The sequence below is a fragment of the Leptinotarsa decemlineata genome, unplaced genomic scaffold (genome assembly GCF_025532065.1).
Source record: "Leptinotarsa decemlineata unplaced genomic scaffold, Ldec_3_MD MMD2_P_RNA_scaffold_11, whole genome shotgun sequence".
Taxonomy (NCBI): domain Eukaryota; kingdom Metazoa; phylum Arthropoda; class Insecta; order Coleoptera; family Chrysomelidae; genus Leptinotarsa; species Leptinotarsa decemlineata.
The window spans coordinates 5,109,050-5,131,973 of NW_027412525.1; the positions used below are offsets into that span (position 1 = coordinate 5,109,050).

The following is a 22,924-nucleotide window of genomic DNA, read 5'->3' on the forward strand; positions in this document are numbered from 1 at the left end:
AGTTTATACAGTGTTGTTCCTGATGTTACTTCAGTAGCATGTTTCTTAATTACCTTTTTCCTTATTTTGTTACCGTCTGAAGACATTTCAGTTCTTCGATTTCATTTCGTTTGAGTAATGATCATTATGTCATCTCGACAGGTTGTTAGGCCAACATTTTAATCATACTAGCTTCATTTTATTAGTTCACATACACTACTAACAACTCGACAAAATTTTTTTGTAGAAAAAATCACCTTCAGGATTGTCATCTGTCAAAAAAGTTCTGGTTGCTGTTCTGTGCTCGTTTGAAAGTTATTCTATAGTTCTGTGGTCAAAGAACAGAGAATTTTGTCATGAGACTGTTTTATGATGCTCATTTTGATTTGCTCATCCAATAGTGATAAACATATTTGCTTTTTGACCATTTGAGGAATGAAAAAGTCAATGGTAATTATCTGTTTAGTAAATCATGGAAATGTGTTACCAAATTTTTTCTAATAGGTTTTATACAGTCGATAAGTCATTTAATATTCAGACCGTAAAACAATAACGTGAAATACTTCAGTTTTCACTACATTTCTACGTAAAAATCAACCCTTGGGAATAATAGTCGAGTGACCATTATTTCAAAGTTTTTCAATTCTATATCCAACCTTGTAATATTTTTGACTTTTCAACGATAAGCAGTGTCGGAATACAAATACATTTCTGAATTTGTATTTGATTTCTAACTAGAAAGTTGAACTGAATAGAAAAATTTACTTCATCAAATGTTCGAACTGAGCACCATTAACTTGCATAAAGGAGCTTGTTTCCTTCCTTACATTCTGAAGAAAATCAATACTTAGTAGTCTACAGCACCCTGGATCTTCGATTTCAATCATCCCCATAAAAGAAATAGAGTAGTGTCAAATTGGGGAAACTGGGTGGCTATTCTGTAGAACTTCTCCTTTCAATCCATCAGCCCCAAAAGTTATTTTAGAGATACTACCGCACTGGTACTACGCAATGAGGAAGAGCCCCATCCTGTTGAAACTTTATCCCATTTCGCAATAAGGGCTCCAACTGGATTGCGTTGTTATATGTTTCGCATAATTTGATCACTGAATCGCACAGCTTTGATACGATACGAATGCTTAGGGATTGCAATCCTGCAGCTCATCCAATCCTGCGGGACTGATCAATCCCGCGCAGGATTCCACATCTTTGTAATTATGTTATAAAGTCAAAACTACAGGTTTTTGTTTAAAAAAATTAAATTTCAGTAAAACATGTCTCGCATTTTTGTTATCTAACAAAATAACAATTGAATCATAATTAAGTACAAGTAATTTCTATGACTAACCTATGGTGATAACTCCACTCCTGAATGAACTGCAGATATATCTGGATGTCAAAAATGCTTTCTAGGCTTCTACACTAGTAGCCTAATCCGTCAGGGCATATTCAGAGGCGAGCGTGACGTACTCTACTCTGTTACTATTGGACTCAAAGAACATATTTTTCAAATCAGGGAAAAGAATACCTGATTTCAAAAATATGTCAAAGTCAGTTCCACCATTTGATTTCATCTAGAGTAAGATCCCAGAGCGATCAGACATAAGAGCACAAAACGTATGCAGGCACCTCGTTGGTGCCTGCATACTTATTGTGCTCTTGCGCTGATTCTCTCCGCTGAATAATTTTTGTGTTTAGGGGATGTTTTGTCAGTACAATTTATCTGACTAATGAAATATAACTTTGTAATAGTTACCTTAATAACATATTCAAAAGTAAGAAATGTAAAAATAAGTAAAGTTCATTTATTTTGTGTGGAGCTTCAAAGAGTCTGACAAAAGTTTTGGTCCATGGAAAGTGTCTGACACTCATGATTCTATTTGAGAATAATATTCTACAAAACATATATGAAGTTCAGCCATATAAATTTAAGTTGAGTAACTAATATTTTAAGTTACTTTTCTTACCTGGTACCTACCCAGGTGTCACAAGGCGAGCTCTACAAGCACGCAGATGTTCAAATAACATGAGACGCTACTGAGAACCTAAGGTCTCATGTATGTGAAATTGAGTTATGTCTGATGGCTCTGGGATCTTGGACTAATCAATGTTTTTACTGTGTTCGTATATATCCATTTTTCATTATTCTCACGATAGTAACTAAGAAATTTTATCATATAATATGTAATTATCCATGTATATATTGCAGTAGTCCCGAAGAAGGCAATAAACATTGCCGAAACCTCGACATATACCAAAGAGTATAACTGAATAGTCCCTTTATTCAACTGAATATAATCAGCTTTCATTACTGCACCGTTTTTATAAATGAACTATAGCATCTTTCAACGCTTTGTAAAAGTTAAATTGAACCTTCTTTGGAATATTGCTCTGCCTCTAAGTATAATTCGAGGTGGCTGCTAGATGATATCCAGCTGATTGGAAACTCAGACTTAAAAAACATTCTTGATAGTCAAGAATTCTAGAACATCGAAGGAATGCTTGGAAAACTTTCACGGAAAGTGTTCTACTGACTTATTCCACTTGATTCTACCCAGAGCGATAAATGTCAAAGCGGCAAGAAACACTTGCCTGGCGCATCGAGATTCAACGTAAGCTTATCGCCCACTTGTCCGGCACAGCACAGCACGGCACTTCCCGTCAAAATACGGATAGGATTGGAACAATGAAAATGAATGGATCAGTGCCCACTTGCCCGACACGGCACAGCCAAGAATGTCCGCCTCCGGAAAGGATTTCAGCTCTCCGATCGGAAATACTGGAAAAATTTCTCTTCGTCTCCTTTCAGATCGTTGAAAGGATGATGAAACTCTCCTAGATTTGCCCTCTTTTGATAAGTGGGATGGACCGACAACATTTTTTTGTGACTTGAAATCGAATAAACAGCACCTTCAGTATGCTGGTTGTCGCTGGACAAGTGGGCGATGCTACTACCCGTCGTCATCAGACTAAGGACAGCATCGTTCTGTGCTGTGCCGGTACACCACAGCACGGCCCGTCCTGTCAAAATACGGATAGGATTGGAACAATGAAAATGAATGGACAACCGCCCACTAGCCCGACATGGCACAGCCAAGAGCGTCCGTCGCAGGCCAGCGCTTGCCAGCATCGAGCGGTTACAGAAACATATCTATCACTAGCAGTTCTGTCGAAGAAGTCTCATTATAGTGGCCGCATTATTGAATGTAGAAGAAAATAGTCACGAAAAAGAAGGATGTGGGTATATCCCAATAATCAGAAGAGGGCGAGTTTCATCTTCTTTTCAACGATCTGAAAGAAGACGAGGAGAAATTTTTTCAGTATTTCCGAATGACTCCAGGCCAATTTTCAGAACTTCTGGATATTCTAGAGCCTGCCTTAACAATATTTTTCCTCGTCCATTTTCATGGGTACCGTCTGACACTGTGCTGTCAACTGATGGAATAGCGAAACAGAAAGAAAGAAACTTTCCAGGAACTTTTGGACAAGTTGATGCTGGCCAGTCCATCACAGAACGTTCCGTTATTTACCGGTCAGGATCGGAGAGCTGGAATCCTTTCTGGCGGAGAACGCTCTTGGCTGTGCCGTGCCGGGCTAGTAGGCGGTTGTCCATTCATTTTCATTGTTTCAATCCTATTCGTATTTTGACGAGATAGACCTTGCTGTGCTGTATCGAATACGTGGGTGGTAAGCGACAAGCTTAAGCTTGTCGCCTACTTGTCCGGTACAGCATAGCACGGCGCTGTCCGTCGCCTGATGGCGATGGGTAGTAGCATCGCCCACTTGACCAGCTACAACCAGCATACTGAAGGTGATGTTTGTTCGATTTCAAGGGAATTTCAGTTGACATCGAGCGGTGACAGAAACATGTCTATCACTAGCAGTTCTGACAAAGTAGTCTCATTATAGTGGCCGCATTATCGAATGTACAAGAAAATAGACACAAAAAAGGACGTGGGTCCATCCAATTAATCAAAAGAGGGCAGATCTGGGACCTGAAAGAAGATGAGGTGAATTGTTTTCAGTACTTCCACATAACTCCAGGCAAATTTTCAGAACTTCTGAATATTCTAGAGCCTGCCTTAACAAGCAACTCAATTTTTCCTCAGTCATTTTCATAGGTACCGTCTTACGCCGTTCTGTCAACTGATGGAATAGCAGAATAGAGAGACAGAAACTTTCCTGGTTAGAAATTTCCCAGGTAAGTTCGGACAAGTTGATGCTGGCAAGCGCTGGCCGGCGACGCGCTCACTTGGACAGTCCGTCACAGCACGTACCGTTATTTGCCGGAGAGGATTGGAGAACTGGAATCCTTTCCGGCGACAGCCGCTGTTTGCTTTGTCGTGCCGGGCTCATGTACGGTTGTCCATTCATTTTCTTTATTCCAATCCTATACGTATTTTGACGGGACGGCCGTGCTGTGCTGTGCCGGACAAGTGGCCGATAAGCTTTAACACTCCTCGAATTATACGTTTCAAAAATTCTTCCATCTGGAGAACGGCATCATTGTAAAATAAACTTAACGAGGCGGTATTTTGAATCCAACGTAAATCGTTACTTGGCACAAGTACTGCTCACAGAGTGTTCTAGAGTTTCTCCAGCATCGTTTATACATCTTTATGAAAAAATTATGTTTAGTTGAATTCTATCGCCAGAGAGCTGATGCTATATTACACATGTATACTCTCTAAGAATGCTCAAAAAACGGTCAATCTCAATTATTTCAGAAAAGAATGTATCACTTTGCCAAAACGTATTAAGAATTTTACGAGCTGAGGTGATATTTCAAGATTAAAGTATGTTAACAAAGCTTTATTCGTTGTGTGTTTGGGAAATATCCCAGTTGAGTATTCTGGCGCGCCATAAATTGGGTGACCCAATTCGAAGCAGCATCTGACCCAATTCGTTTTCTCTCGCTAACAGGCTATTTTCTAGTGAGAATTTGTTCGAACACGTCTATTGAAGTATGGTTGCTTACGTTTTGGAGGTTTTCTAGAAGCTTCTCAATTATTATGTCAGTATTTTTGTCGGGTTTGAGACCCGTCATAATGCGTAATGCGGAAGAAATTCCGACGTCCCCACAAAAGATACTGATAAAATGAACTATGGCCACGAAAGCTTAACAATATTCAGCATTTTAATTGATTCTATAGTCTATTTTCTCAAGCAGCAGAGTAATAAATTATTTTCAAGTTGCATGGGTAAAGGGTAAAGTATGAAAAATATATTATTTATTTTGAACATTCAATGTTGTTGCATGATTTAATATACAACAAATCTCAAAAGACTATTTATTTATATGTATGTATACGGTGAGTAATAGAAATATGAAACACTCGCATTAATGATTAATTTCTTTTAATTAAACACCCAAAATTGTTTTTACTCCTGAATTTCGATTAAAATGTTCAGTACTTTCTATGAAACGCACTTTTTAATGTGTATCACATACCTGCACAGCTTACCTGATTGAATTAGGTATACCTGAGAGGATGACGTCGTGATTCGATCCGATCTAATATTGCTTCAATTATGTATACTTTATAACCTGACGAATATGAATTAATGATAAAGCTCTTGCGTCTTGAACAGTGTTGTCATCGGTAAATTAATACATACTGTAGGAAGTAAAATGGCTACTTCAGTTTTCTCTCAAGTATAACGAAAAATCGATATATTAGTTAAAGGATGGGAGAGAAATTGAAGCTGTGTGAAATAACCAAAACTATCTCCAGGAAGACAAACTGTGCTTGTTGATGAAAACTACAAATTTTCAGATAGAAGAGCAGTACATTAATTTCATTTCAAGAAAAAAAAATCGACACTCGACAAAATTATGGGAGCCTTGAAAGAATACCAAAAATTTGTCTTCAATGATAGGCAGAAAGAAATTATAGAAAACTGAAAGAATTACATTACAGCCGGGAAAAACAAAGCAGAAAATCGCTCTGAATGGAAAATGATGAAATTATTTACTGGAGGAGACCAAGTTAAAGTCGTCTTCTGAAAAAGGAAGGCGACTGATTATTACCCAAATTGGGAATGGTGATGGTTTTGTTAAGGGCGGTTTGTTGATGTTTAAGTCGAAGCATTCTGGCGATTATCATGAAGACATGAACGGCAATGTGTTTGAAGAATATATTGAGCTAATGTTAAACCTCAATCCACCTAATCCTGTGATAAGATGAAAAATGTAAGTTATCATTCCAAAAAATTCGACAGAATAGCAACTAAAGCATAGAAAAGCGGATATCATTGCCCATAGCATGTTTAAATGATACTGTTTTCACGGAATATGTAATCAACAAGATGGTACAGGAACGAAATATTATTATTTTGTTTTTGCTCCCGTGTTAGGAATCACACGTTAAAAGGTGATACCTCGTTAGTCCTTAGCTCGCACAAGTTTCTTAGCTTCTGAGAGTTGTCGTTCGTATGGGGGCGACAGCTGATTTATTATGCGATCTTGATCCCACTGAACTCGTTAAATAAAGAAGAAGAAGAATAAATAAAAGAAACACCACTTTTGAAATAAAAGATGTCAATATAATCTTCAGGAAGTCCTTGGAAAATGTCGATATCGAGGACAACATGTGGAATTCAGACAATTTATTAGAGGAAATTGTAGAACCTTCAATCATAACATTCGAAGAAGATTCATCGGACTTATCTGATGATACCATACCATAATTTCTGCTTATATCAAATCAATTCTTTGTTTGCGACCCGTTTTCCATACAAAAATTGGGTAAAGTATTATAAACCAGCTGTTGCAAATCATAATGAAATCACAAAATTTTGAATTGAAGGGGTTATATTTTTAGGAGTGATTAATTTTTGGTAAAGAAAGTTTTTGGCTTTCTAATACTCCATCTGATACAAAAAAAAGGATGAGAGAATCTTCCAAAGAAAGGAAGGAAGTAATCAATTTGAAAATAAGTAACTCTATACATGGATGTGTAGTTCATGCAAAGAAGTAACTTTCTTGGAAAATTCTCTCATCCCGTTTTTTTTGTATCAGATGGAGTAGTAGAAAGCCAAACACTTTCTTTCCCACGAAATTTTGTTTGAGCACTCTGTTAGCGTTAATGAGCATTTAGTACTTTTCTCTATTAGGAAACATATTATAAACTCATCTGGAAAGCTGACATAGAAGAAAAAATTCGCACCCAAAAATTTGAGATGAATATTTATTTGTCCCTTATGATATCAAAATACTTAGTTTGATCCATGCTATTCAAGCAAAATTGTATTTTTACGAAAATTGATGATTTCTCCTTTGCTTGTAGACATTTTCAACTCAGTTTAGTAAAACAAGATGTATGACTATAGTTTTCAATCACAATTTACGTGTTCCTATAAGTAACTAGACTATTTAATACGGTTATAACATTACATAATTTTGTCTTGAAAGTAAGTTCGAAAATTTTTGGAAATTTTAGTGTAACCCCAAATTTTTACTCGTTGACACTAAACTAACATACACTAATTTCTACTGTTTTTGTTTTTTCGTATTAAACGTCGTTTTTAAATTCCTATTTATTTTTATTCAATAAGTTGCACTAAGTTGTATTGTTGTTAAATAACATCTCCTGTTTTCGCTAATATCTGAATAAAAAAAATAATGGCCGTCGTTATTTCTTGGCATTTCTGGGAACATATCTACTAATTAAGAAGGAATGTACACAATCGAACAAAACCTACCAATTAATTGCCTCAAAAATCTATTCAAAATAGATTCTCTGGACTTCCTTTAGTTTGATGAACTTTCTTGACATGAATATTTTCACTGAAATTTTATGACGCCTATCATCATTTTTGTATATAGATATACGTTTTTCATAAATTGTTTCTGCAGTTTTTTAGGAAAAACGAAATTATTAATATCCATTTCATTTGTTAGGACTCCCATTGTCTTATATGATATGAAATGTTTTGAAATACCTGAAAGAATCAGTAAAATTAAAAAGAATAGCTGAAAATAACAAATATATCAAGCGAAAAACCCTGAACTGATATTACAATGAAATAAAATGCATGCAACAATTAAAAATTGAACAATTGACAAGAAATAAAAAATTAAAACTAAAAAATTCAGAGATTTCAAGCCAAGTTACTTCACGACGTTTCGATTGTTAGTATCCACAATCGTCGTTGGGTGATGGTTTGGGTGATTCATGTCATCACCCGAAGACGATTGTGGATACTAACAATCAAAACGTCGTGAAATAAGATCCACATCGTAATTCTTATTGATAGCATTTTTTTATGAAATTAAATTTTCCTTATAGAGACGTACCTAGGTATATATTGTTACGTTTTTACCGGTGGGTTGATCAATAATTGACTACACTGAATAATCAAACTTAACTTTATTTCACTTTAGTTACAACAAACACTTCAACTATTATTTGAATGTCTATCGCCTTACTAGATCACATCGCGTACCGCACTGTAACGTCCACTTTACTGTGTACTTGACTGTGTTGGTACGCTCGCAGGTAGCGTTTAAATATCATAATCAAACATCGTAGAATTTTCGACGAAGTTCCATCGACATCGGTAGCATGACTCTCGCTGCTTCTCGAGCGGCAGGGGACATTGGGCATTCCTGTGCTCACAGCTACGTCACGTTTGGTTTATGGTTACCAGTGGCGGCCGGCGTTACTTTCTTTCGGGCATGATCTACAACAATATCATGAATGTATTGCCGTTCGAAATATGTTCATGGCTATCCTTAGTTGAAAAAAAATAATAATTTTTTTTGCCATGTTCCACCCAGAAGCATTACAGTTATGACAGTTTATCTCAACACCAAACCGTTATTTTAACACCTCGATACGTGTTTCGATTACCAAGTGATCATCTTCAAGAGGAATATTGAACAGTTCAATCTGAAACGACACAATTAAAACAAAAAAATATTTTTCGATTCTAAACAATTTTTTCGAAGTAAGCATGGGTCCATGTCCTCGACACTTTTACGAGAAATTACAAAAAAATCAGTCGCCAAAAAGGGTATGGGCCTTTTTTTGTACCTCTCAAAAACGTGTGGTACATTTACAATTTCATTTTTTTTTTGTAGCTACAATAGTAAGAATCTCTTATTTTATAACTCCGAAACTATAGCAGAAATTGAAATTTTCCATGAAACTAATTTTGTTCTCTATTCGTTGTTATTCATATTATTCGAACAGTTTCTTTTATAAATGTTATTCTTCTGGAATAGCCATGAACAATTTTGATAGGCAATACATTCGGAAAGTATTCGTTTGTGTTTGAAATCCAATAAAAATTATGTATTTGGTCACCAGACGGGTAAATAACGACCGAAATCATCTTTATTAATAATTTTTGTGATGGCCGGATCGATGAAGTATATTGAGATTGTTAAAAAAAAAGTTATACTTTACCAATGAAATTAGACATTTCCAGCAACAAATTCAGTTAAACATCGAAAGTTTTCATCATTCACAATTGCATAGTGATTTCTCTACAAATTTCTTTGAAATAATTTCAAATTTATGCATTGGAAAACAGACTGCTGTTTTTCATGCGGGTAGTATTTCGTATCATTGCTTAAATATATACTTGAAACAGCGTTCCAAGAGACAACAAAAGCAACCTTGGTCTGATTATTTCAGGTTTCTATATCTCGAAAAAATCAAGAGTTCTCTCAACAATAATATTCCTTGCGATTTCTTTACAAAAATTACTCATCTGAAAAGCATCTTTGTATTTGGTATTACATGTTTAAAGAAATACCTCTATTCCTTCAGCTTACAGAGTTTTACAAAGAATTATGAGGGTTGTTCTTGAGCGAAGCAGCTAAATGGTAGGAAAAAGCATTTCAAACGAACGTATTGCACTCCAGAAGAAAAATTCCAATAAAATGGTTAGCCCTACCTTGTTGACAAAATTTGAAACAAAACGAAATGTCAAGATTTTGACTCCAGGAAAAGAGTGCGATTCACCCGGAAATCTTACACATCAATTGTTTGGAGCTGGTTGACAATGTTTCGTGGTGTATTTCATCAGTTCGGACTTCCATTGTCTAATATAATATAAATTGATTTGAAATCCCTGAGAAAAATTAAAACGATTAACCGAAAATAACAATTTTATTAAACAAAAAACTGAAATTACAAAGGAATAACATACAAGCAACGACCAAAAAAATTAAAAATTGAAAACACTTATTAATATTTCAATTTATTATTTTTTTGGTTGTTGCTTGCATGTTATTTCTTTGTAATTTCAGTTTTTTGTTTAATAAAATTGGTATTTTCGGTTAATCGTTTTAATTTTTTTCAGGAATTTCAAATCAATTTATATTATATTAGACAATGGAAGTCCGAACTGATGAAATACTTACACATCGAGTTTGGACAGTCGATGAAAATTCGAACGTCCAAATTCCGATAGTGGATAATAAATTTTTCTTTGTACCCACACCGAACCTCAAACGGCATAGCTTCTACTGCTAAGGACTGCACTGTTGTTATGCCATCCGCACAGTGGGATATTTGACACAATGTACGCTTGCAGACACATCGATTGAATTCGATTACTCGTTAACGAAAAGTATCATGAAAACAGGACATTATCGATAAAAAATCGATCGAAAGTTTACTATTGTAAAAGTTCGATCGATCTTTTATCGGCAGTCCAAATACTGATAATACGCAATTTACCAAGCGAAATGAGAACGTCTCACAATTTTAATCGGCGTGTTTCATCTGATAGTTCTAACCATCCTTGTTTCTCAATATTTTTTAAAGGTTTATCAATTCAAAAAAAAGATGAATAAGTATAATGTCACAGCTGTTCCTGTTCCTGATCACTGTCACGCATGCAGTCTTCTTCTTCTCTTCTTTTTTTTATCGACTTTGCTTCCCTTCGGCGCAGTAGACCAACGCATGTAGTCAATGAATTGATTGGACAATCCTTGTGACAAAATATTTCAGACAACAGTATTTTGAAAGTACCGTTGAACTCCATTTACATCAATGAAACACTTGTAACACTTTATTGTGGTATATGATGGAATTGGCCAATACTTGATGAAAATCCATAACTAACATATTGAAAAAACACTTTGTTGTGAGATTTTCACTAAACAGTTTTACAAAAACGCCATTGTATGGCGAAACACGTGTTGCGTTTAAGTAAAACTGGTTAGTGATAATCTCACCAGGCATCGGTTTTCTCCAAGAAGATAAATGTCTCCGAACAGGAAAGTATATCACCGAGCGATGCCAGGTGACATAATGCGGCTTCAATATAGAAATTGACACCAAATAAGTATATGAATGATTGTCCACTCTTGTGTTTGCTTACCTGTGTCGTTAAAAACCTCATTTTGAAAATGTTGGTTTTTTATACACATGCATTCAACAAGTTGCGTGAATTTAATTATGTTTAAAAGGTAGGCCAGAGAGTTGTAAAGCATAATAATTCATGAAAAATCAGGTGGGAGTATATTTCCAACAGTGTTCACTTCAACCTGTTATTTCAAACTGATAAATATTCTGAGAAAAATTTTGAGAAAGAGTATTGAAAAAAGTACTGCACATTCTTGAGAGTAACTGATTTTGGTCAATACTTCTACCTTGTTTTAGTAACTAGCAACGTTTAACAGGACGATCAAGATTCAGGCGCCTGTCAAAAAATGTATTTTTCACTGAATATCCGGTTATTTAACTTCCTCTGAATGTGCCAACAAGTGCTTTGTTAATGCAGGGGAAGCAATCATGAATTGAAATGGTCATGTTGGGCAACAGGCGGAGGCGAGAATTGAATAATTTATTAAATTACTGAATTATACGTTGCGACACAACATTTCAGCTAAACAGACGAACTATCAGAATGAAAAACATTTTTATATTATCTCACATGGTGTTTATTCATGAAAAATAGAGTGAGGCTGAATTTCATCATGAAAATACTCTTTTGAAGTTGAAGTTTGTTATGATTTTTTAATCATTTTGGTACTTAAAAATTTGAGTTCTACACTTTGATGTAATCGAGAAAAGCCATGAAATGTTATCAAATGAGTAATTTTGATAGAAACACTAAGTTGTGAAACCGTATAGTGAAGTAAAAATAGCTACAAACTAATTGACCTAATAAAATAAAAGTTTGAGTTTTTCTGCCGATTTCATAGATGACGATCACTTAGAACTTATAGGATAATGTATCCTCAATGGCATGTTGAGAATAGCTGAATCCAAACGTTGCATTCGTTATACAACCAAATACCAATGATGTTTACATCAAATGAAAACCGAATATTATTATATTATATATATATATATATATATATATATATATATATATATATATATATATATTATATATATATATATTTGAAATTGAAATCAATATGGGAATGATCAAAAAGTACTAATCTATATATATATATATATATATATATATATATATATATATATATATATATATATATATATATCAAGAATGAAATAATTCGTGGACACAACACTCAAAAAATAGGGGCAAACCGCGGACACGTGTTTCTGGCTATTGGCCTCATCAGCGCGGTGCAGCCAAGTGTGAAGATGGGCAACATCTTCACACTTGGCTGCACCGCGCTGATGAGGCCAATAGCCAGAAACACGTGTCCGCGGTTTGCCCCTATTTTTTGAGTGTTGTGTCCACGAATTATTTCATTCTTGATTTGTATCATACACACTCGATAAAATCTCTATCTATATATATATATATATATATATATATATATATATATATATATATATATATATATATATATATATATATATATATTCCCGTTAATCAGCTGTCGCACCCATACGAACGACAACTCTCAGAAGTTGAGAAACTTGTGCGAAATAAGGACTAACGAGGTCTTATCTTTTAACGTATGATTCCTAACACGGTGAATGATGTTAGCGATTATTTGAATAACACAACAGACACTGCATAGTTTACGACGCTGTCATAATAGCTAAGGAATTATGCACAAGAGTTTTCTTCAGATTTGAAATGAAAAAAAAAAACTACTTTCACATGAACATTGAATTTCACGAAAAAAGTAGGTAGGTATATCCAAAAATACGCCTTCCATATGAATATCGAATTGTAAGAAAAAAATCACTTTTTTGTACAACTGTCAAGAGTATTGAAAGATGATGTTAACAAAGTAGCGTGCTAAAAATATTTTTGACACTAGTGTTAAAAGTATTCTGAACACGATTTTTTTCGACCAAATAGCAATAAACAAAACATAATTATTCAATTTTCAAGGAAGTTTTATTATGAACAATAAATATAGATACAATTAAATTCTGTTAAAAAGGTATTAACATTGATTACATTATTAATATTATTTATGAACATTAATATGAAAAATACAATTAGAACAACTGCTGATATTAATACCTTGCGATGTTGAAGATCCTTGTAATATATTTGAACTATCTGAGGTTGACAATTTCATGGGCATTAATATTTAATTCGTGAAGTGAAGAGTACGATGCTGTAATGATGCTGGGGCTAGCTGTTGGGATTATTCTTTCAGCAATAGTCTTTTTATGAGAAGTAGATTGATCGATGTAATCCTCAGCTACTGTTGTAGACTTCCATCCTCCGTGCTTCTTAATATCCGATTCTGCTAGCAAAAAAGCAGAAGACCTTCTGAAACAGTGGCCTGTATATTCATTTGTTTCCGGGAGGTTCAGAAATTCAGCAATGGTAGAGGGCATTTTCCCAAACTTGTTAATCCCAACTGGGTTGACACCGCGTTTCTAATTTGAGAATTTCAGAAAAAAATATTGATGATTGATAATAGAAGGGCGTAATGCAACGTATTTATTAAAATCGTCAATGTTTTTTCCAACAATGCAAAAAGAACGACCTATTTTCGTTTCTGTATTTGGATTTCGAACAATCAATGATTTATCCATTAATTTAATGTCTTCTAATAATAAATGGCACAGCTCTTCACGCCGGCAACCTCAAGAAAGAAAAAAATACATATATAAATATATATTTCGAGAGGTTCGGATATCAAGCAGATTAATTCACATCGCGAATTAGTTCAAAGTTCAGAAAATGACTGGGTTACAAGAGAGTGAAATAAGTGATAATTGTCAATTGCAATACCACATACTTAGGACATTCGTGTCGGCTATATGAGGTAACTATATGTTTGAAAACGAAAAAAAAATATTGAAATGTAGATTAAAATACACCCCCTTTTTTCGGTATCCTCCTCTGTTCCCTTTCTTAAAGACGTGGCTTGAATCTCCGTGAATTTCTTAAATTATTTACTGAAATGTGTACGACACCGATATATCCCTGTTTTTGCATAGCAGGTCAGACTTTTTATTTAAATAATTTCATCCTGTTATGTGAAAAAAGGCAGTTGTACATACTATTGTTGAAAGATTAATTTTAAAAACTGTAATTTGTGTCACTGAAAATGTAAAACTTGCTATTTTTATAATTTTCAATATATTGTAGAAGGTTTGAATCTAAAAACATCCAGTGATCGTTAATAATTATAAGTTTGTCAACACCAACTATAGAAATATCATATTATCTGGTCGTCAATGATTATAGTGGTAATTTGTATAAAAAAAGCATACCTACTTCTATTATAAATTAATTCATCAGTCAGATAAAATATATTTGAAATAAAATGAATTAATCTTTTTCAGTAGCAATTATCATATCATCATGATATCAAAAAACTTATTTTAGAACTATTCGACTGTATTAAGAAAACTGAATTGAAAAGATAAATGATATTGCTATCATCAATCAGATCCCTATTAGATTCTTTGTGAGGAGAAAGCCGGCCCATTTGTTTTCATCTGAAAAATTTAATGTTCATTGAAACTTCAATACAAAATGTGTTCGTTTGAAGTTGATTGCAAATAATGGGCGTGTTCCAAATGGTAGGTTTCATAATATAGAATGAACATTCACAGGTAGATATTCGTAATGCTGAACTAATGAAGTCATCAGACGATTTCAATAGTTTCATTTTCGTATTAGCCCAAAATAATTGAAATTATCTTTTTCAAAAACTCCAACCGTCTAGCCAAAACTTGAGACCTGTTTTTCAATAATTCAAGTTTGGAAAAAATTGTTTCACCTTTGTCTCTCTATACCTGCACTACTTGTTTAGATGGTCAAAATAAACATTATCTATAAATTTACCAATTTGCTCAATGAACCTGAAATCGCTCAACTCCTGATTTCAATTGATTTCAGTCGAAAATACACTTGAAATATAAATAAATTATATAATTTAGAGCTGATTATGTGGTACATTTCAGTTTTGTTTCATTATAAGAGTTTGTGATTAATACACTTCCATTTTACTACTTTGTTTCAGTTGTGATTATAATTATGTTGTAGCAAATACATTTTCTAGAACAAAATCTAATCTACGACTATAGGGTTCCAATGAAATTTTTGAATATTAGAATTATTTCAAGAATTTAAAAAAATACAGTACAACTTGTCTTTTTCTTCATTAACATCATTAATGTTGAAAAAACGAATGCATGGATTGAACATAAAAACTAAACATTAACAGTTGTGGTATTGTGTCAAGGTCGACAATGCAAAACTTGGCTCAATTAAAAGATAATGTGATAAAGTGACCTAGATAGAACAAATACATAGTTATGTATACAAATTAATGAACGTAAGGTAATTTTAACGTTCCAATCTCACCAAGGTCGATTATCCTAAAAATATTTTCCCGATTTGTTTTATCAATACATTCAGTTTGCGTGTCTGTGTTATGAGTTCCTTCTATACGCGGAAAATCGAAATAAAAAGCAACCCAAAGTAATTTAAAGTAGTTTAGACGAGATATTCAGAGGTTTTATATAAAGATAACTTTGGATGAAATTATCCATTAAGATTGTGAAAGTCTTGGTCGTTTTTATTTATTTCCGTGAAAGATATTTCAATCATTTCAATTTATAAATATATTTCATATACAGAAAAGCTTGAGTTTATGTATTTTTGAATACCAGAAAATTAAGAAAGTTTTCCCACATTCTTATGGAACGTCTTTCTGAATAAAATTTTCAATCCAAAAAGCATCAGATAATTATATTATTTGTTGCTATCATATTATGATAGAGCTTAATTAATAGTATTCAAAAAGTTTGTATAATAAATAATAGTTCGATAAGTATAACTTACCAGAATTTTCATTCTGGTGTAGAAAAAATGTTTTCAATAGATAATTAATTATAGTAAATTATGAATGGAATGACCCGCGATGAAAATTAATAACAATCCATGATAATAATTACATAATTAAAAATTATAATGATATAGATAATTTATAATTATAGTGATAGTTACTTAGGACTGAAAGTGAAATGTATTGGAAAATATCTTGGAAATTCTAGTAACACTTTAAAATGAAGAAAAATTAACAAATACCAATAATAATTCTCCGCTAATTCAATCGAATATTTCTACATATATATCAAGCATGGGAAATGCAACACATGATAATCAATAAAAAAATATCTTAAATTCTATAAATTCGTACAACAGTCACTACTTGAACCTTGAATATTTTGGTAAAACCATCAGGTTTCAACTTCTCAGCAGCAGCTTTTTTGGACAGTCTGCATGATTATTCACTTAAATTTTGGTATAATTTTCAGATATTTGACTTTCAACATTTTGAGATATATCAAAACATTTTGCCCAACTTTGAATTGTTAAATACCGATCTCTATGTCTATCAATATCCTTATATAACCCAGTTCGTAACTTGCAATTAATTGTATTTCCATGTGTGTGACAATATTTGGAAAATCGGGGTGGGTAATCTTCGTTTATAGTTGATAATTATTGGTACTAAACCAACCGTTACTTATCACCTTTAAAAATACTCATTATTGTAGATTGAGAAATTTTCAACTCGAAAGTTTGAAAAACTCATATATTCAGTAATTGTGGAAAAAAACTTAGCTTTCTACTGCTCCATCGAAAGAAACAACTGCTTTTGTTGCAGTGTATGATATCTGTTTCACTTACATTGCGAATGTTCACTCTACGAACAAACAGTGATTTATATGAAATTCAAAATTCTCATTCGAAAACAGTATCTGAAAACAACTTCTGTGCATGATCCACAGTTGGGACAACGAAAGACTACACATATGTGGAATAATGGAAAAAATACACATGCATCATAAATTGGTGGACCGATATAAGTCGACAAAGTAATGATATCGATACGGTATGGCTACTGAAACGAATAACCTTATCTTGATTCTATTTTTGAAAGTCGCCAACAAGTAATCCCATCTTGAAATTGTGGGTTAATTTCATAAAGTGCGTTCTTACTTGATTCTATTCAGTATTCTCTGAATATATTATATTTCATATTTCGTTTTTCAACTTCAACTTCAATTTGGGGTTGAAATTTGGTAAAATTTTGGATAATGTGCACCCATCGATTTAGAAAGAAAATGAAAAAATCGAAGCTCTTCCTCATTTTCAAAGTTACAGACCTCGAAAGTTCCGAAAATGGCAACTTTTCAATCTTTTTTTGCACAATATAATTTATATAAAAACACAAGTATTTATTTATCTACCACCTTCATATCTTATTTCACCTTCTTTAACACTTTTCAGTTCAATAATCAGCATTTTTCCTATAAAAAATTTTGATTCAACATTGGATTCGTTTTCTGGGGACAACTTCCCATTTCAAGAGGTGACATTTCGGAAAAAAGCGGTTGGAAACTGTCACCGACTACTATTGGAAATTCGTGTGATTCGAATGTCTTTTTTGACGTAAGCGGTGGTAGTGCGTCCGACTCACGATCGAAAGGTCGTGTGTTCGATTCTCGCCTCGATCAGATATTTTTCTCGAGAGAATTCATCTGGTTGAAGCTGGAATGATTCTGCAACCGTGTTAAGAATCACACGTTAAAAGGTAAGACCTCGTTAGTCCTTCGCTCGCACAAGTTTCTCAACTTCTGAGAGTTGTCGTTCGTATGGGGGCGGCTGCTGATTAACGAAAAAACAGATTTTAAACAGATTTTAAACAGATTAAACAAGAATTTCAATAAAATTTCGAATCCAGTTGAAGTCACAGATAATTTTCCTCATTTAACCAATAATTGTACAGGTTTTTTTCTTGTTCTATAGTAGTTATACATAAGGTGAATTCCTTTGATCCTGTTCCCGTTAAAAAAAGAAGGAACATATTTTTACTCATTGAGTATATTTGAAAGTATTTGTTAAAAAAATCTCAACAAAATAATTTGGTCATTCTCTTTGAGGTCTGACATCCTGCATCATCTACAAAAGTGATTATACAAAATTAAACTATCAAAATTATTCTGCAATGCAGTTTCACTTGGTTTATTTTGCTGCATAAAAGCCAATTTTAGTTTAATTCTTGAATCCATTTTTCACTTAGCATAGCGTCAAAAAACAATATAGCGTTTAACGAAAATGAAATCAAAAACACTTGATATGAATTTGAAATGCTCATAGTAATCAGTGATGCCAACTATGACGTTAACCTGAAGTACATGGAGAGATTTATAAAAAAAACTGCTCAGTAAATCAGTAAAGTTTTTTACAGAAATAATGTTGATTATTAAACTGAACACTGTGAAAGCAGTTGAATTGAGATGTGAAGGTGATGTGTGAAAAAATACTTGCGTTTTTCCATAGGCCAAAAGGCCGAAAAGTTGCAATTTCCGGAACTTTGGAGGGCTATCATAAGGGACATAAGGGAGAGCATCGATTTTATGTTGAAATACGCAAGTATACTGTTTTTTGTTAATCGGAGGGTGCAGCATATCCAAAAATTTTATCCTGTTCCAACCTACTGAGGTCTCATCAGTGGTAAGTTAGTAACTGTTAAATATAAATTGCCCACCGTTTATTAGTTGTAAAAACATTTATTTATTAAAGAACTGAAACCGTAGAAACTTTTTAATTAGCAACATTGAATTGTCAAACGGCAGTAATACGTTATCAACTGTTTTCAAAATCGAAAAAATGTCGACGACTCTCGTTGGTATAGTTAGGTATCTCTCTTCAATGTACTGAGAGCAAGCTAGCCGCAGAACATGAGCTGTCACAAATTAAACGCAAACGTTACCTATTTTATTTTCATCTTTACTTGTAGAATAAAAAGAGGTTATATAAAACTATGTGTTGACATTGAAGTCAGGCGAGTTCCAGGCACAGTGCTGCTTGGGTCGGATCGTTCCTACACTGATGAAAAGTAATAAATACCTCGAAACAGGTATGTAGGTGATCTACTCGACTGATTTCAGCATGGTCCTCCTGCTGGATGAACGAGAAACACCTGCAAGACTATCCTCTGTGAGGTATCTTGTATAAATTTAGGCCAGATATAATTCGAAGTTCATCGTGGTATTTCACCGAGGAAGTAGTTGCTTTCCGGCAGGAATTTACCAGAACTTACTGTGTAGGTTACGTTGAGAGAATTGCATGTTTCGAGATTTCATTTCTAAATATTTATTTTCCTATATAATGTAGGGTTTTGATATTTGATGCTAGTCATAAAGAAATTATGCAGTTTTTTCGCTAAAAGTAAAAGCAAAATATCGATGAAAATTCCATTTTCGACATTGACACTGAAAGACAATTTTAAAAATTGTTGAGGTCACAATGAGAATGAGTTGACATTTCCTCAATACAAGGAAGGCATCAGCTTTTCATCAGTATTTGAATGATATATCTTTTCTGGTATAGTTTCTAAGCTTTTTTTGTCTAAAATACAACAACAACTTTAATATCAAACATGTAATTAGCAAGAGGGTGTGATTTTTTTCTTTACACATTATCATCATTATATCTTGAAAACGTCGTCATCATCAAACCACCCTAAATATAATGGGCTTCTTTCCAAAAAATCATGAGGTTCTCTTGTGATCGTCGGGACTTGTATGACCCTGATCTAGATCTAAGTTAGGAAACAGTATAATCCGTGAAGTTCAACTCTGCACTAGTGGGTAGTTTGCAACATGAACCGTAGGCGAGTATTGTAAACCGAACGAGTGCAAAAAAAGCATCACGCAAAATATACGTATGCCACGCATACTATACTTATTCTACGACTTTATAATTACTGTAGAATGGATACTTGAAGCAAACCTTCGGACTTGTAGTTTTATCATGCTGTTGTTCCCATGGTATTGCTAAATAACAAAGTTTTCATTAAAAAATAGAAATGTATCGATAAAATTTTGGTCATGCGATATTACTTTCAATAAAGAGCTAAGGCATCCTGTAGGTATACTATACATTCCTTATATATTATTGTAGCCAGAAGTTGTCTGAATGAACTATTTCAACGACGATTTTGGCAGACTGAATTTTTCTATATTGAATTTTAGCACTTGATTCACTCGATCATTCAAAGATTTTTGCTCGCCTGGTATACTATTTACAAAGTCAAATCATTTTTTCCGGTCCACACCCACTTTTGATGGCGCATCGGCCGAATATTCGAGGACAGTGTTGCCAACGCTCATCGTCCCAATTACTAACAATATTACTCGGGATTCCAGGAAATTGCTTGCTGAAAAATCTTGGCTAGAAAATTTACCAAAACAATTGACCTTCAGTAAGTGGGGGCGATGTCATTTCCCCTCTCGTTATATATGGGATCGACAGAGAACTCAATTATCGAATTTCAAAGATAAACAAGGTTTACTGCAGCTTTCACTGGAAGGCAAGTAGCTGAAAACTAGAGCCCAACCACAACAAATTCATGGATTTGAATGTGGAGGTCTTCCGAACGTATTTAAGGGGTAAAGATACGTAACAGGTATATGATAATGTAATGAGTTAATAATAAGAAATTATATTTTGCCTTATATAGACATAAATTCACAGAAGGAACTAGTCTCTGTGTGTCGATATATATAAAAATTGAGGATTTTTAACTCAACAATTACAAAAAAAAGAACATTCAAGCAAAATAAATAATCAAATATAAGTCATAATAGACAATCCACGTTCAATCGATAAGTACAGCTTGTCAAATATGTAGGAACAGCTTTCTGAAGACCATGAGAGCGAGAGAGGGAAAATTCCCAAGTCTCTTTCTAGATTTGACAAGCTGTAGACAACATAATTTCCCTAAAATGTATGAAGATCGCCCAATTATCTGGATATGAATGAATACAATTTAATATGTACTTGTGAAATATGTTGTACTTGATATTTTCCTTGTTTCACTGGCTTGAAATATGTAGAGGTTAGAAAACTTATACTCATTTAGATTTCATTTGAGAAAATCCAAATAGTAGGTTGTATAGTCAGACGAGTAGATTTGCATTGGAAAATTTAATATAGAACATAATATAGAATATGTTTGATTTTCCACTTGAAGATGATCAATTGGTGAGCGAAACACTACACAGTGCATCACAAGTAGAACATGAGTCCTTTTAGCTACACTCAATGCAAAAATATACAATATATTTCTAAGATTCATAATTAAATCTAAAAAACAATATAAAACATAGTAACTCGATTGATTCGAAAATTCTGTGTCACAATAAACTCCGATTCGATGCCGGGGGTTTAAGAAAAACATGAAAAGGCAGGCATTAATTACAAACTTCAGATTTGAACTCTCCGTCTATTGCCATTTCACTCTTTACTTATTTCATGACCTAATTATCGTTTTCCTCATTTACAAAGATAATAAAATAAGTGACTTTTTTCTATGTTTTACGGTTTTATTAAAAAAAAAGATTATAATGTAGACAATGTACTAAAAACTAAAACACCATTCTCCTCAGCAATCTACGGTATTGATCAGATAAAAAAATGAGTGAATATGTAAATACCTACTACGCCCAACGATTTAATTATATTTTTTTATCTGATCAATATCGAAGATTGCTGAGGAGATTGGTGTAATGACTGATACCTAGGACCTTCTAAATATTTTTAGTATATTATGTACATTATTATCTTTTTTCCCTATAAAACCGTTCAACATAATTTTTTCAACTCATTTTATTTTCAGGTTTTTAGTTTATTATTTCATTTAGTGCCTGAGGTAATATGAATCCGCCATTTTGAAGCTGAGGCCACCTTGGATTTACAATGATATGGAATTTATTTAATTGTATTGTCATAAAAACTAAATGTGTGTACGAAATATCAGATCAATTTGTCAATGAAACCGTGTAATAAAAATGTGGCACCTGGTACATTTTATGAGTATTTACCGACTTCAAGAAAAATGGAGGTTATAAATTCGATATGTATATATGTACGTATATAAATAACAATGCAATTTGTCAATGCAACAATAAGGGATTCCAAACAAGTGTACGTTTGTATGCAATGTATGTTTGCCCATGCAATTCTCCAAAACTGTTGATCGAATTGTTGCAATTTTTTTGCTAATATGTACTTCGCCTTAAGGAATAGTGCAAGTTTCATTATATTATATACAATTAACCTTATTCAACAATCGTAGGTAGTAGGTGGCGTAATTACATTTTCAGTTCTGAGAATAACAAGAATATTCTGTATTCATTTTAATTAGGACACACTATATGAATATAATTTCAAACTTTTCAAAAAAAAAATGAAGTCGATTTAAATTTTTCAAATACTCTTCATTGTTTTTTATCGAACATATTGATTCCTTAAAATTTCTTAAATGATCGCTTATACTGAAAGAGGGGTAAATTATTTACAATGACAGGAATTACGGGCAATAATGGCAACCTTGTCTGAGGAAGTCGTCCGAGTCTCGCACTCAACGTATAACCGAAGTGCGGAAGGTAAAGGGTCTCTCCCTTTCTCCCTGGCCCTGCGCCGGCATTATCCACATGATGCGCCGCGTCTATGTGGGTCAGTAGGCCATCCCCACTACCCAACAACCTCCACGCGCTCTCCCCTC

At 33.6% G+C, this 22,924-nt stretch overlaps 1 protein-coding gene across 1 annotated transcript in view; it reads left to right on the forward strand.

The window, feature by feature from the left end:
- ftz-f1 (ftz transcription factor 1) overlaps positions 1-22,924 on the forward strand; it is a 345,263-nt gene that overhangs the window by 231,431 nt on the left and 90,908 nt on the right.